The following is a 14,822-nucleotide window of genomic DNA, read 5'->3' on the forward strand; positions in this document are numbered from 1 at the left end:
CTGTGTGCCAGTATTTTACACTAGCATGATGATGCTGTGCAATACTCAGAAGGAAGGCAAAAGCTACAGAGGCCAGAAGCAAATGGGCCAGATATGTACAAAAGGTGTCTAATAGGCTAGATGTCAATAAGTATACAACTAGATGATATATCATTATTTTCCTGATCTCCACAGAGTCAAGTCACAAGACTCATCATGGGAGGTCAACACTAATAAAGGTTCCTTGTGTCTGGACCATGGTTTGCCATTCCTTAAACTCATCTACCATCTACACTTTTACAACCCTCTCAGACAATGAATTTCATGCTCCTGCCGCTCTCCATGCAAAAAACTTACTTCTTACCCTTCAATTCACTACTTCCTTTTGTAGCTTGCAGGGATAGTTCTGTGTCCTGTTTGCTTCCGTTTGTCCTGCTATATGAAAAATCTCCTCACTGTTAATGTACTAACAGTTCAAATCCCCCCCCTCCTCTTTTTTTTTTTTTTTTTTTTTCCATCAAATATTTTTGCTCTGATATAGAGATGGTGCTGTACAGGATCATGATCAGGCTATACCCTATCTGTATCTGACGAATAATATATACAGATTTAGTTACCTGATTTCCATTATTAATAAGGAAATTCTGGAAAAAGTTTCCTTATTCCAGAAAGCCTGATATTGCCTTACTTACTTGTCTGGGATGTGCACTAAAGCAATATCAAGACTCTGGAATATAGGTAATGGTCGAATAGGTTAAGGAAATATAAATTATTGTTAATGATTTTCATAATTGAAAGTAAATTATTGTTAATGATTTTCATAATTGAAAGTAAATTATTGTTTTGTGGATAGACAGAAAAGAGGTGAAATGACAGTGATATTACTGCTCACAGGATTTTTACCAGATTATAGGGGAAAGATGAGAGAAATAAGATTATCAAAGAAATGAGAAGTAGATTTCTCACATGTAGAATGGTGGGTAAGTGAAACATTGTCAATGTTCATGCATGTGAGTTTCAGGTTCGGTATGATAAATATTCTGCTAGTTACCTGAGACTTCTTGCAATGAGTCTGTCGACCATGAGAGTTGTAAATAATAATAAAAAGTTAATTTCAAATCTTTCGAGAATCTAATTGATATAATTAGCAATTAGATAAATAAAATAAATTGCACTTGATTTGTTAAGTACCATAGAAAAATAAATATATAAAATATAAAAATATAAAGAAAGAATAAATATGTGTATTAACTCATTAATACACATATTTATTCCAAGATACTACCAATATCTATACTTTGTGCTATGTATAAATTAGTTCAGACTTTGCAGATCACAGTAAGTGATTCTTTATGTAAAATGTTTAAATGTTTATCCTTCTTGCTCGAAAATAAAATGTGAAAAAGTTTAAATGATATATTTTATTTATATTTAAATGATATCTGTATATTTATACAGCTGTTCTTTCCTTTGTGTTATTTTCATTTTAGTTTAACGTATTTTGGAATATAGATAATGACAATAGCTTAGTCATGAAAATAATTCATGATAATAATTCATTCAAGCTTAAGTAAAATACAGATGAAAACAAGAATATAGTTTCTTGCAAAACATAATCAATTATTATTATTTTATAGAAGGCTTTAATTGAACTTTATCAGCACTGCTATGTATGTTTACAGAATTTGGGCACCTGGATTTTAGTGTGGGATGGTGAAACATAACGGATAAACTCTAGAAGTTGCTAAATGAGGATAATACCATGAACTTGAAATAATAGACTGAGCATTAAAAATCAAAGAAATTGAAAAAGGAGGAATCATGAGAATAAACAGAAGTCTATTCGTGAAAGTTCAGCAAAAGTGTTACCAGCAGGTGTGTGCATGTGCGTGTACATAATAAATTGATTTTTATTTTGCTTGTGGAAAAGGCAGTGCATTTACTGAGATTTAGTAAATTTAAGGAAAGATAAGATATACACTTGGAAAATGCTTTTCCCTCCCATGATGAACTGTATAGACATCTTTGTAGGTCTAATTATGCTATACTATAACATTATGATAATACTACATGAAAAGTTCATGCCATTATCTATGTCCTATCAAAAATTTTCTTCCAAATTAATCTGTTATCTGTCAGGACTCCAGTAACATCAAATCTTATATTTCAGTCTTCTAAGGTACTTCTTGCTGTATCAATCCACCTAGACCTTGGTCTTCCTCTAGACCTTTTCTGCCATTCCATTTCAGTGATCACAACCACCTTAGATTAGCTCTACTCACACTTTCCTATATGACAACAATGTCAGGCTTCTTCCTGATGTCTTCATTTTTAATGTGATTCTGCTATGTTCACTCAAATTTTCATAGAACTCTTCCATAGTCTCTGCTCAGGAGAGACCCCCAAACTTAGCAGTCCACATGCCCTCAGCCTGTCCTCAAAACTAACACTGTACAGGACTAATATCATTTCCTTATCTTCCTCTGCACCATATCCAAGGTTAATTTATCCCCTCTGCTGGTCAGTGTCCTTCTCAATATCGCAACACTCCTCTTGGTTACCTTCACCATTTTTTCAATATGTCCCCTGAACTTCAGGTTTCTATCAGTCATCACCCAAAGATCCCTTGCCTTCTCAACTTTCTCCAACAGAGCATGCAGCCTCCCATCGATGTATGCCAAACTTCAAGACTTTATTAGCTGAATTAAACTAAAATCGCCATTGACAATGTCATTGATATTAAGGTTAAACAATACAGGTCCCAGTACCAAGCCCTGAGGAACCCTGCTTGCAATCTTCTGCTTCCTTGATACCGCTCATTCATACACAACTCTCTGATATCTATCAGACAGCCAATCTCCAATCCATTTCACTAACTTGATATCCAAATCCATATGATGCAACTTAAAAATCAACTTGTCATGTGGTACTCTGTCAAATGCCTTGGGAAAAAAACAAAAATATTGCAAGATATGCCTTTCCCTTCTCAACCACTTTTGTTACTTTATTACAAATGGCAATCAGATTGCTAAAACAAGAGTGCCCCTTAATCCATGCTGACTCTCACAGATAACATTACTCTCACCTGTGCAATGATCTATCATGAATTTCTCCAAAATCTTAACTATGGATGAAATACGAGGGTGATCTGAAAAGTTCTCTGCCTCGACCATAAATGGCAACACAATCGGCAAGATTTTTTTTTCTAAGTTGGTAGATCTGTCATAAGCATCCATGTGAAATTGCAAGTCATTCTATCAAGTAGTTTGTTTTATACAGCTGTCTGAAGCAAAAGTGTTGTCTGTATCCCTTGAAATGGATAAAATTGAGTATCGTGCAGTTATAAAATTCTTTGTAAAAGAAGGTTTAATGCCAAAAGTAATTCATTCGAAGTTCATAAAAGTTTATGGGCTCTCTTCTCCTTCATTTTCAACAATTAAGAAATGGGCTGCCGAGTTTAAACGTGGCCATACCAGCTTTGAAGATGGTACGGCCACGTGAAGGACGTCCAAAAAGTGTAACAATACCAGAAATCATTGATTAACCATGTTACTGGCCAAGACATCTATAGACGTCAAGGTTATCGTGAATGCGAAGTGCATATTAAAATTGTATCATTGATATTACATTGAAATATATGATGGATACGAAGCATATGAGGATGCGTATTTGATCCATAATGGCCAGTAAGGTGGTTAAATGCACGATATGGTATTGGATGACCGGCGAGTCAAAGTGTGTGAAATTGCTGAGAATATAGGCATTTCAAAAGAACGTGTAGGATGTATTTTGCATGAAGAATTGCAAATGAAAAAGCTTTGCACAAGATGGGTGCCACGCCTGCTCACAGTAGATCAAAAACACACTCGCATGAAAATCTCTGAACAGTGCTTGGAGCATTTTAACAAGAATAAAATTAATTTTGTGCTTTGATTTATTATTATGGACGAGACTTCGATTCACCATTAAACAAAATGCTAAAGGCATTTTTTTTTATTAATTATCTTGAAAAGGGTAAAACAATAACTGGGGAATATTATTCGGATCTTTTAACCAGACTAGATGAAAAAATTCATGAGAAAAGACCCAGTTTGCAGAAGAAAAAAAATCATCTTTCATCAGGGCAATGCACCTGTCCATAAAGGTTTGGCAATGGAAAAATTAACGGATCTGCACTATGAATTGTTGGAACATCCACTCTATTTCTCAGATTTGGCTCCCTCTGACTTCTGTCTCTTCCCAAAAGTAAAACCCTTCCTCGCTGGTCAGCGTTTTTCTTCGAATCAAGAGGTGATTGCAGCTGTAGAGGGGTATTTTGCAGATCTTACTGAGAATCAGTACAGGGACAGGATAATGGTGCTGGAGCATCGCTAGAATAAATGTATTAGTCTTAAGGGAGATTATGTTGAAAAATAAAAATAATTTTGAAATTATAAATTGATTTTTTCATTGTTAGGCCGAGAACTTTTCAGACCACCCTTGTACAAACAGATCTATAGTTTGATCCTTTTGTATTCACCATTTGAAACATATTCTCCTCTTGCACTTCTAAACCTTGGACCTGCCTCATCCTTCCAGCACTAAAACTTTCTTTTCTAGCATGAAATATTTCAGTAAAAATAATCATTAAAAATCTGCACCGTCGTATCAGTCACTCAGCTCCCACCTTTGTCTGACAATGTCATTCTTCCACAATCATTCCTTCTCCTCCTACTGGCCACATAATAAAAGAATTACTTAGAATTTTCTTTCGATCTCAGGACCAATCACTTATTTTTCAGTTTTGTTTTCCTACCATACTGATCATTGTTCTGGCCTGAGTCATATTCTTTATGCATCTGCTCTTCACCCCTCTCCTTATATATATCTTCCATAACCTCTTTTCACCTGCAGTTCCCATTTGATATTTTTTGTTATCCACTTTACTCCAAATTGTGCTCTCTTTTTCACTTAAAATATACAACTCACCATTAGTGCTAATAAATATTTTTTCACCAGTCTCCAATGCACTAATTGTATTTTATCCTTCCAATTCCTCCATCCATCGAACTGCTCCAAGTTTATTTCTAAGATTATTATAATTAGATGTCATTATTTCACATAAATTTCTTTTTCTTTGATAATCCTGCATGTCTATTCATCCTCCAAGTCAAAAAACCACATGATCACTCTCATCAACTGGGAGCAGAGATGCCATCTCATTTACAGTCAGATTTTCTGGTGCTGTAACCAAATTCAAAACTTTTAAATCTCGTGTTCCATTCTACTACACATGGCCTTGGACATTTGTCCCTCAAGAGTTCCAGAAATTCCATTCCCTTACTGCTATATGTAGAGCCCTCTTCCCAATGTATACTGCTGTAGTTAAAATCTCCCATAATTATCATTCTTTTATTGTACTTGCCAAGCTCAAATGCCTGAACGTCTCCTGCTCTTCATCCTCTATGCTTCTCAGCTTATAGTGACACTCCGCTAAATATGCTGTCCTGCCCATCTCCATCTCATACCATATGTTCTCAAAATCATTAGTACCATTTCCCCTTCAAATCCTTCATTCTGTGAGGAACACAACTCATCACTTACCATAAGCAATACTCCACCAACGCATTTGCCCTTCCTATCCTGCCGAAAAATGCTATACCCTGCTACTTCTATTTTTGTTAGTTTGTATTCTGCTGTTACACTGAAAACACTTACACACAGAGCTAGGGCTATTTGTTCTAATGATACAGCTCTTTCCACTGAACGTCAATATCTTACCATACTTTCCTGGCTACAGCTGCTGCCAAATAGATAAAATACTACATGGCCCTCTTACTTCACCCTCCTCCAACACACAAAAGCAAGACACCACTATTCCTATTCACTGTGTACATCAAAAAACGATAGCCGAAGTACTAATGAAATGTAACCTTCAAACCACATTCGAACCATATATTAAATTAGCAACTCTGATCTGCTTTCCTAAGGATGAACTCCATCCTTGGATCCACTCCTTGGAGAACATAAAAAAATACATTCACTACCATTATTATGGCAAGTCTCGACCAAGTCTTGGTCGAGTCCATGCTTTGAACAGCCCTTCACACAAGATTAGATGGAAGAAAACCAATGTAATATACAGAAGTCATTATAAGTCAGAAAGATTATTTTTATTTCAACCATGACTCTGAAGCATCCTCCTAACCAGAACAAGTATGGTTGCATTAATATGCCAAAAAATTTTGGATATCTTATGATCAAATCAACTAGCTGTACTGTACACAGCTGAAATAGTTACATTAGAAGGCACCAAATTAGAACTTTAGATCTTTTGTCCATTACAGTATGAATTGTTTTACTTACTCATTATTGCATGTTAACATTTAGTGTGCTCTGAAGATGCTGGTTTGAAATCCGGTGAAATATAAGCCAGTTAATAAACATCTTTTTTCTAATTTAGTTCATTTGGTATTATAATATTGATAAAATAAGTTATGAAGGGTCTCCAAGGTTTTATTCTTGTCTTTAGACTGCTTCAATTTTTCTTGAATAATAATTTTGTTTGAGTCTGGTTGACCTCTGAAATGCTCAACTTGGATTCTTTTTAAAATATTCTTACACATTTCTTTTCATCACAATATTCAATTTTCTCTTGCTCTTGTGTCCTGAGTCAGTGTAAATATCGCTATCATCATCAATTCCTGATATGTACCCTCAACGGGTATTCAGGATACTATGACAGCACTCCATGATTAAATTTACATTATTATTAATCTCCTATCCACAATTTTCCTCCAAATTAGACTATTACTTGTCAGCACTCCAATATTATCCTATCTAACATTTCGTGCTTCTAAGGCACTTCTGACTGAATATCACTATCATCATCATCATCAATTTCCTGATATGCACCCCTTCAAGGGGTTTTCAGGTTACTATGACAGCACTACATGATTAAGTTTACATTATTATTAATTTTCTATCAACAAATTTCTTCCAAATCAATCTATTACTTGTGAGCACTCCAATATCATCCTATCTAACATTTCATGCTTCTAAGGCACTTCTGACTAAATCAATCCACCTAGACCTTTGTCTTCCTCTAGTTCCTGCCATCTTGCTATCAAACACCTGTTTTGCTAACATATTTACTCACCCAATTATGCCGCCTTAGGTTAGTTAGCTCTGCTCACACATTCTTAAATGCTTTACTCCCCTAATTTTTCTCAGATCCCTCATATCTTTGTCTCTAGTCTTTGATCAAGTGCTTTATTTCTAACAAAGCTCTCCGATCCATAACTAGTTTGAATAGTGTCTTGTATACTACTAGGTGTTTTAGCTAATTTCTCTCTTATTTCATATAAATTTATTCAGCTAACTACCCACCATACCAGCTTTGATTATTCTGTTGTCTATTTCCAGATTTAACTTGCCATCTTCACTAAAAACTGCACCAAAATAGCTGAAATATTTTATGTGTTCTGTAGGCTCTCCATTCAGAATGCAGTTGATGTGTTCAATATTGCTACCTATTTTCACAGTTTTGGTCTTTTTATTGCTGATTTCATGCCAAATATGCTACAGCTATTATTCTATTCAATTAAAGAATCCTGGAGACTTGCACTAGATGTATTTAGGGATACAATATCATCTGCATAAAGTAAAGAGCTAAGTTTGACATATTTCAATTCTAATATCAGGTCTATTGCCACTTTCTTTCATAATGTGATCCACTATATAGATGATGAATAAGAGTGGAGATAATGGGCATCCTTCTCTTATCCCAGATTTTATATCAAACGATCTGTCTGTATTTCCTTCAGTTTTGACTGCTGACTTAAAACTTAAATAGAGACTATTTATTGCTCTGTATAATGTTCCATTTATCCAATATAATTGTAGTGATTTAAAAAGCTTTTCTCTATGTGGCTTGTCATATCCCTTTTCCAGATCTATGAAACTTACAGGTCGTAAGCTGCAAATCTGATCGTGCCAATCTCGTTTCAAGTATGCTAGCATAAATCTTACCTGGATAATTAATAGAGAGATGCCTCTGTAATTCTCACATTCAGTTCTATTCCCTTTATTTATAGATGGAATTTATTGGTGCTCTACTCCAATCATCTGGAATTCAACCTTCTAACTAGGTCTGATGAATTAAGCCTTTCAGGTTGAATATCATCTACTCCAGCTGTCTTTCTACATTTCAACTTTTTGATGGCTTTTTCCACCTCAAGTATTGATATATACTCCTCTTTGCATTCCTCTTGAAAATATTCTAGAATGGTTCTGTCACTGCTTGTTTCATTTAACAATCTTTCAAATTGGAACTATAAAAAGTAATACATTGTACATCTCCTCATTTCTCAATTCGCTATCCCTACATGAGGCCATCTGCAGTATTCCACCTGTTCAATTCTAGTTTCCCTGTTCTGACACACTCACTTGTCCAGAAAACAACAGTCTCTCCAAATGCCTGTGTCCCTTCTGCATTCAAATGCAATCCATCTCTTGCATACAGCTCCCATCTATCCTCAAACATACTCCCCACATCCACATATTTCAGATCTCTTATCCTGCACATTCTCACTATCATCTATTTGTCATCACGGCCCTTCATCTTCACTCCACACTATCATACTGGGGAAACACACACCCAATATCTTTCCTTAGACACATTTCTGCTGCACTATCTCTAAGATCAACCTCAAATCTTACACTACCATTCATGCAACCTCTCAGGTCATTTGTCCCAGTCATTACTATCGTTTCCTCTACACTTTCATCCCTCTTCACTGCTACTGCCACACTATCTTTCCACCAGGCAAGCACTCCTCTGGCACTATACTCTGTACACCCCAAATCATCAAATCTCCATACATGACACCGATTCATTCATGCTTCTCTCACTGGCATCCCTGACTCTTACATCTTCCAATCTCTCACTCTTCCTCTTATCTGTATCCCTTGCTCCCACAAAAAACTCTTGGATCTCTGCAATTTCCTCTCTTCCACTGTCTCTCCCATTCTCTTGCTTTCTGATCCCTTGCTTCTACACTTTCTTGACTTTCTGCAATTTCCTCTCATCCATTCCCTCACATTGCTCTCTCTCTCCCCCTTGTTCTCTGATGCTGCATCTTCATTCACCCTCCTCAACTCAGTCTTTAATCCTTCCATCTCCTTTCTCAGCAGTTCTATTTCTCTCTCTCCACACATTTCTCTTTCAATTTAAACAAACCATCTCCATCTGCTAAGCTGCCCAAGGCAGTTCAGAAACTGAAAATCACCCTTTTCTGAAGCACTATCTCTGCTACTGGTAATTCCCGAGATCAAGACACTTATGTGTCTCAGCACCTCCAACTGCCCACATTTCATGCACACATACACATTTCCATCTTGCACCTGCCACATTTATAAACAATGGAATGCTTACATACATACCACATGCATAGCAAGCTACAAAATCATCAACTATGCTATGAATAACATAGTCTTTAAATGGTGAAGGACTAGGTGTAGTGCTAAAACTGGTGGCCATCATGTTGAACACAATTGATACATGTGGAGACAAAACTGAGACAGTAAAATCCTAACAAAATGCTACAGTCATACGAAAAAAATCATCAGTTTAGATAGTGCAAACTGAAAAAACAGTATTATTATTAGAAAATAAACACAATAATATCTTTCTTTACCACTAATACTTTTTTTAACATCTTACATCATGTGTTGCATCTGTCTTCACACACTACGTATACTCATGTTCTACAGTATTTTAATTTAATTAAATGTAAACCTAAATATTGTCTTGTTAAATACCACATCCTTTTGTCAGTACAAATATATTACTCTTATTATTATTACACCCTCCATGGAGTTGGCAGACTCATCGTGGGAGGCAGTGGTGGCCCATACATAAGCACTGTGACACTGCAGCACCCCCAAGGAAAAAATTAAATTTTGTTTGTGTTTATAAATAATAACAATGCTTACAACATTATATAAATGCAGTACAACATGTTAAAGGTCACAGCTTGTTTTGACATTGATTGAATAGTTATTAATTGAAATTGTTCGATTAACACTTTAGATTACGAATCAAATGCACTGCGATCTAATGCCTGTATTCGTTTGCTCTTGTCATTGCACGTTACATCATTCCCAACTGTAACTGCTCAAACAGTAGTGTATTTTTAGTATGCTTACGCACCTTATTTCTGTGAAATATGAAACGTTTATTATTGGTGCGTGTACGTGGTGAACTATTTTTTTTGTAAATCTTATTTTATTTTGTTAAAATAACATATAATTATTTATTTATTATAGATACAAGGCTGAATTATGACGAGTGTCACTGTTGAAAATATGAAAAGAATAATATTTTTTCAATTATCGTTACACGAAACAAATGCACTGTGATCTAACGCCGATATTCGTTTGCCGTCGTTGCACGTTATGTCATTAGATACACTGCCTCTTGGGCAGTATATCTTATGCCTATGTTCGTTATTTCTGTGAGATATGAAACATTTATTATTGGTGCGTGTTCGTGGTGAACTATTTTTTTGTAAATCTTATTTTATTTTGTTAAAATAACATATAATTATTTATTTATTATAGATACAAGGCTGAATTATGACAAGTGTCACTGTTGAAAATATGAAAAGAATTATATTTTTTCAATTATCGTTACACGAAACAAATGCACTGCGATCTGATGCCGATATTCGTTTGCACTTATCATTGCTATTGATACGAAACTTTTATTATTGGTGTGTGTTCGGGGTGAGGATGAAATATTTTTAATAAAGCAATTTTTAATATGTAAATTTATTTATTAATAAATTTGTTACTGATTAGGAAAAAAAATTTTTTTTTTTTTTTGTATATGCAGCACCCCCACTTAAAATTTTCACCGGCCACCACTAGTGTTAGGTTCATTCAATTGACAACATATTTATCATATAGAATCAATCTTAAAATCCTTAACACTCCTTGAATTAACAATACATTCTGGTAATGCGTTTCATTCACTGACAATTCTCCATGTAAAATAATCTGCTCCTCCATCCTCCTCCTCCTCACCATACTTTTACACAACTTCCAGGAATGACCTCTAGTTCTTCCTATTGCGAGATAACAGCACAAAATGAATTGTTTGTCTTATTTATATACATGATTGCACATTAATATATCATGTTTATGTGTAGCATAAATTTTAATGAAATTAATATAGAGAATAAGTTAGTGTATCCAAAATGTGGATTGCAATTTAATGTTTGCCTATGCTAAAAATACATAAGTTATAAGACTTAATTATTTCTCTGAAACTGTGACTTTTTACTGCTTTCAAGTGAAGTGTCGTGTGTATAAGTTTCTCTCACTTCATAACTGAACTGGAAACCAGAATATTATGCATGCACAAGTGAAAGAATATGATAACTAGTAAACAGCTGAGGAGTGAGAGAAACAGATCATTATTATTCTTATAATACAGGTATCTCCTTTGAGTCAGAAAACTCATCGTGAGTGATCCATTATTCACACAATACCTGTTGCATCCTCTCGTTAAATTCATTCACTGATGATGCACTCACAACCACCTCTGGCAGCTAATTCCAGCCATTCACCACCCTGCTAGAAAAAAATCTAATCCTAACCGCACTCTAGCTCAATTTCTATGAGTGACCCTCATTCTCTCCCTTCCTGCCATGTACTGAAAAAAAAAGTCTTCATTGTCAATCCTGTAAAACCCTTTAATAACTTATATGCTTCTATCATGTGTCCTCTGTTTTACATATCAGCTAGTTTTTGAAGCAGACAGACTGAAGCCCACTCCCTATGAGAATCTGTTTTCTCATAGGGAGCAGTCCAGAGACCTACCACAATCTTTATCACACTCTGGATCCTCTCCACCACTTCTTCATTCCCACAGAATCAAAGTATCCAGATCTGCACACAGTAGTCCAAATGTGGCCTTATTAAAGTCATATATGGGACTGATAACTTCTCTATATGTGATAAGTGTGTTCTTCAACAACCACATAATCTGATGTGCTGTTTTTGCTACTTTTGCAATATGTCCTCTAAACTTCAATTCCCTGTACTCAATTATCTCCAAGTCCCTGGCCTCATCTCCTGCAGTTCAGTTCCATCAATATAGTACACAGCTTGTGATTTCTTCCCAAAGTGCATCACCTTACACTTGCCCACCATTTAATTTTTTCCATACTGCTAGTCTGTTTAAATCTTTCTGCAGGATCTCTACGTCACCTTCATTTACCATCACATGTCTCAGTTTAGCACTATCAACAAACTGAATATTTCCTGTCAACAGAGGACAAAGTACTGAGCCTTGTAGTACACAACTGGGCACTTGCTTTCTCCTGGAATCAATTCCTCCATAAACTACTCTATCTGTCCATCAGTCACCCTCTAAACCATATCACTAGATTTATATCATTTCCCCATTTGCTCCAGTTTATGGAATACAGGCCTATACGGAATCTTGTCAAATGCTTTTTGCAGAGTCTAGCTAATGGCTACTCAATATCATTGAGTAGCCATTTCCCCTGTCCAACTCCATTGCTTCATCATTATAAAGAGTAAGCAAATTAGTTAAATCAAGACACCTGCTCTTCACAAAACCATATTATCCCTTATAGAGTATCATATTCATATCCACCCAGTCCTGAGATGCTGACTGGCTAATAATTTGCTACTTCTGTCTTGGAGCCTCCTTTATGCAGTAGGATTATTTTTATTATTACCCCAAGACCCCATGGAGTCAAAGACTCACCTAGGAGGTCCTTTTGTCATACACACATACCTCATCATACTGTGCCTTAAATAACACTCAAATTCTCTGCAGACACTAGACACTGTAAATCCATCTTCTCAACCTTTCCTCATATTCAACATTCCAGAGATCAAAAACTATTAAGTCATCTCTGGACCCTTTCCAACATCTCTTCATTCTTTTGAAAACCAGGTGACCAAATCTGTGCACAGAAGTTCATGTGTGGCCTAATCAAAGCCTTATACAGTGGAGCAAGACTCTACTTACTTACACAAGTCAGTGTCCTCCTCCACATCATTCCCAGAATTCTTTGTGTTGTCCTCACAATTTTTTTGCAATGTGTCCCCTAAATTTCAGATCCTTATCCCCTATGATCCCAAGATCTCTTATTTCCTCTGCCTCCAACAGTATATCCCCACCAAGCATAAATTCTACATCCCACCTTTGTGTCGCAAGTTTTAAAACCTTACATTTTGCAACATTGAACTTTCATCCCCATTTCTGTGCCCATTCACTCAATTTATTCAAGTCCTCTTGTGAGGCCACAAGATCTTCTCTACTCTTCATAGTTGGTCCCAACTTTGCATCATCTGCAAACAACTGAATATCCCCATCAAAATCTTTGCCGATATTATTAACATAAAGGTTAAACAGCAATGGCCCTAAAACATACCTCTGAGGCACACCACTAGTGACTTTCCTCTTCCTGGATATTGCTCCCCTGTACACAACTTGCTGATACCTATTGGATAGTCAGTCTCCAATCCAATGCACTAATCTAATATCCAACCCCGTCCACTCTAGTTTGGCTATCAACCTATCATGTGGTAATCTATCAAAATCCTTTGCAAAATCTAAGTATACTACTGTGTATCCCTCTCCTCTGTCCAAGGAGACCGTCACCTTATTGTAATGAGTAAGTAGATTACTAAAACATGACCTCCCTTTAGCAAATTTATGCTGTCCATCAAAGATGTCATTGTTGTCAACCCGCTTCTGGATCCTAGTTCTCGCCAGCTGCTCCAACAACTTAACCACAACACCTGACACACAGATAAGCCTATAATTTGATGCCCGAGTTCTATCACCTCCCTTATGAAGCAGCACAATCTTGCCCTCCTTCCACTCCTTTGGAACTCGATCCAGTGCAAGACTCATATTAAAAAAGATATGTCAAGGCAGATGTCATCTCCTTGGCATATTCCTTCAGAATACGTGGTGATATATTATCAAGTCCCACAGCCTTATTAATATCCAGTTTGCTCAATTCCCCATACACTTCTTGCTCACTTACAGTGAGTTTCTCCTCCCCATCATCAACAGCTCTCAATCTCTCTCCATGATGTCACATTCACAAGAATGTGACATCATGGAGAGATAAGCAGTTCATGATGTCACATTCACAAGAATGTGACATCATGAACTGCTTATTAAGTATCTCCACTATATCTTCTACAGTAGTTGTTCTTATACCATTTTTTCTAATCAATGTCATCTTTCCATAATCTTTTTTTTTTTTTTTTTTTTTTTTTGCTGGCTACATATCGAAAGAACTCCCTAGGATTCCTTTGCCCTCTTTCCTCTCCATTGGCACCTTCCTAGTACTGATGATTAAATTAAAGAGCTTGGTCAGAACAGCTAATAATTCCTTTGCACATTTTCATAATACATGGGGTGATCTAATTCCATGGCTTGTTCACATTGAGGTTCTGCAGTATTCTAAGCACCTCCATTTCTTCAACCTCTATTCTCCCATCAACCACTGTTGCATCCAGCATTACAATATCACCACCTAGATGATACACTGCTACAAAATGCTCACTTAGTGATTTAACTATTTGGTTTGGTTCTATTAGCTCCCCACCATCAACATTTTTTAAAGTCATCCTTCCATAGTCATTCCTCTTACTTGCCACATAGCGAAATAACTCTTTAGGATTTATTTTGGTCTCATCAGCTAGCTTTCTCTCCTAATTAGCTTTGGCCTTCCTTACCATACATGTCACACCCTTCTTGTGTGTGCCCTGTACTGCTCATGGGCATGCTGATTACCTTTTTCTCT

General features: G+C 36.1%; 1 protein-coding gene across 16 annotated transcripts in view; it reads left to right on the top strand.

The window, feature by feature from the left end:
* LOC150095834 (uncharacterized) overlaps positions 1–14,822 on the top strand; it is a 1,527,755-nt gene that overhangs the window by 1,382,177 nt on the left and 130,756 nt on the right. The gene's annotated exons all lie outside the window — the stretch shown is intronic.

The sequence above is a fragment of the Typopeltis vanoorti genome, chromosome 19 (genome assembly GCF_054136105.1).
Source record: "Typopeltis vanoorti isolate ZY-2024b chromosome 19, IOZ_Tvanoo_1.0, whole genome shotgun sequence".
NCBI lineage: Eukaryota > Metazoa > Arthropoda > Arachnida > Uropygi > Thelyphonidae > Typopeltis > Typopeltis vanoorti.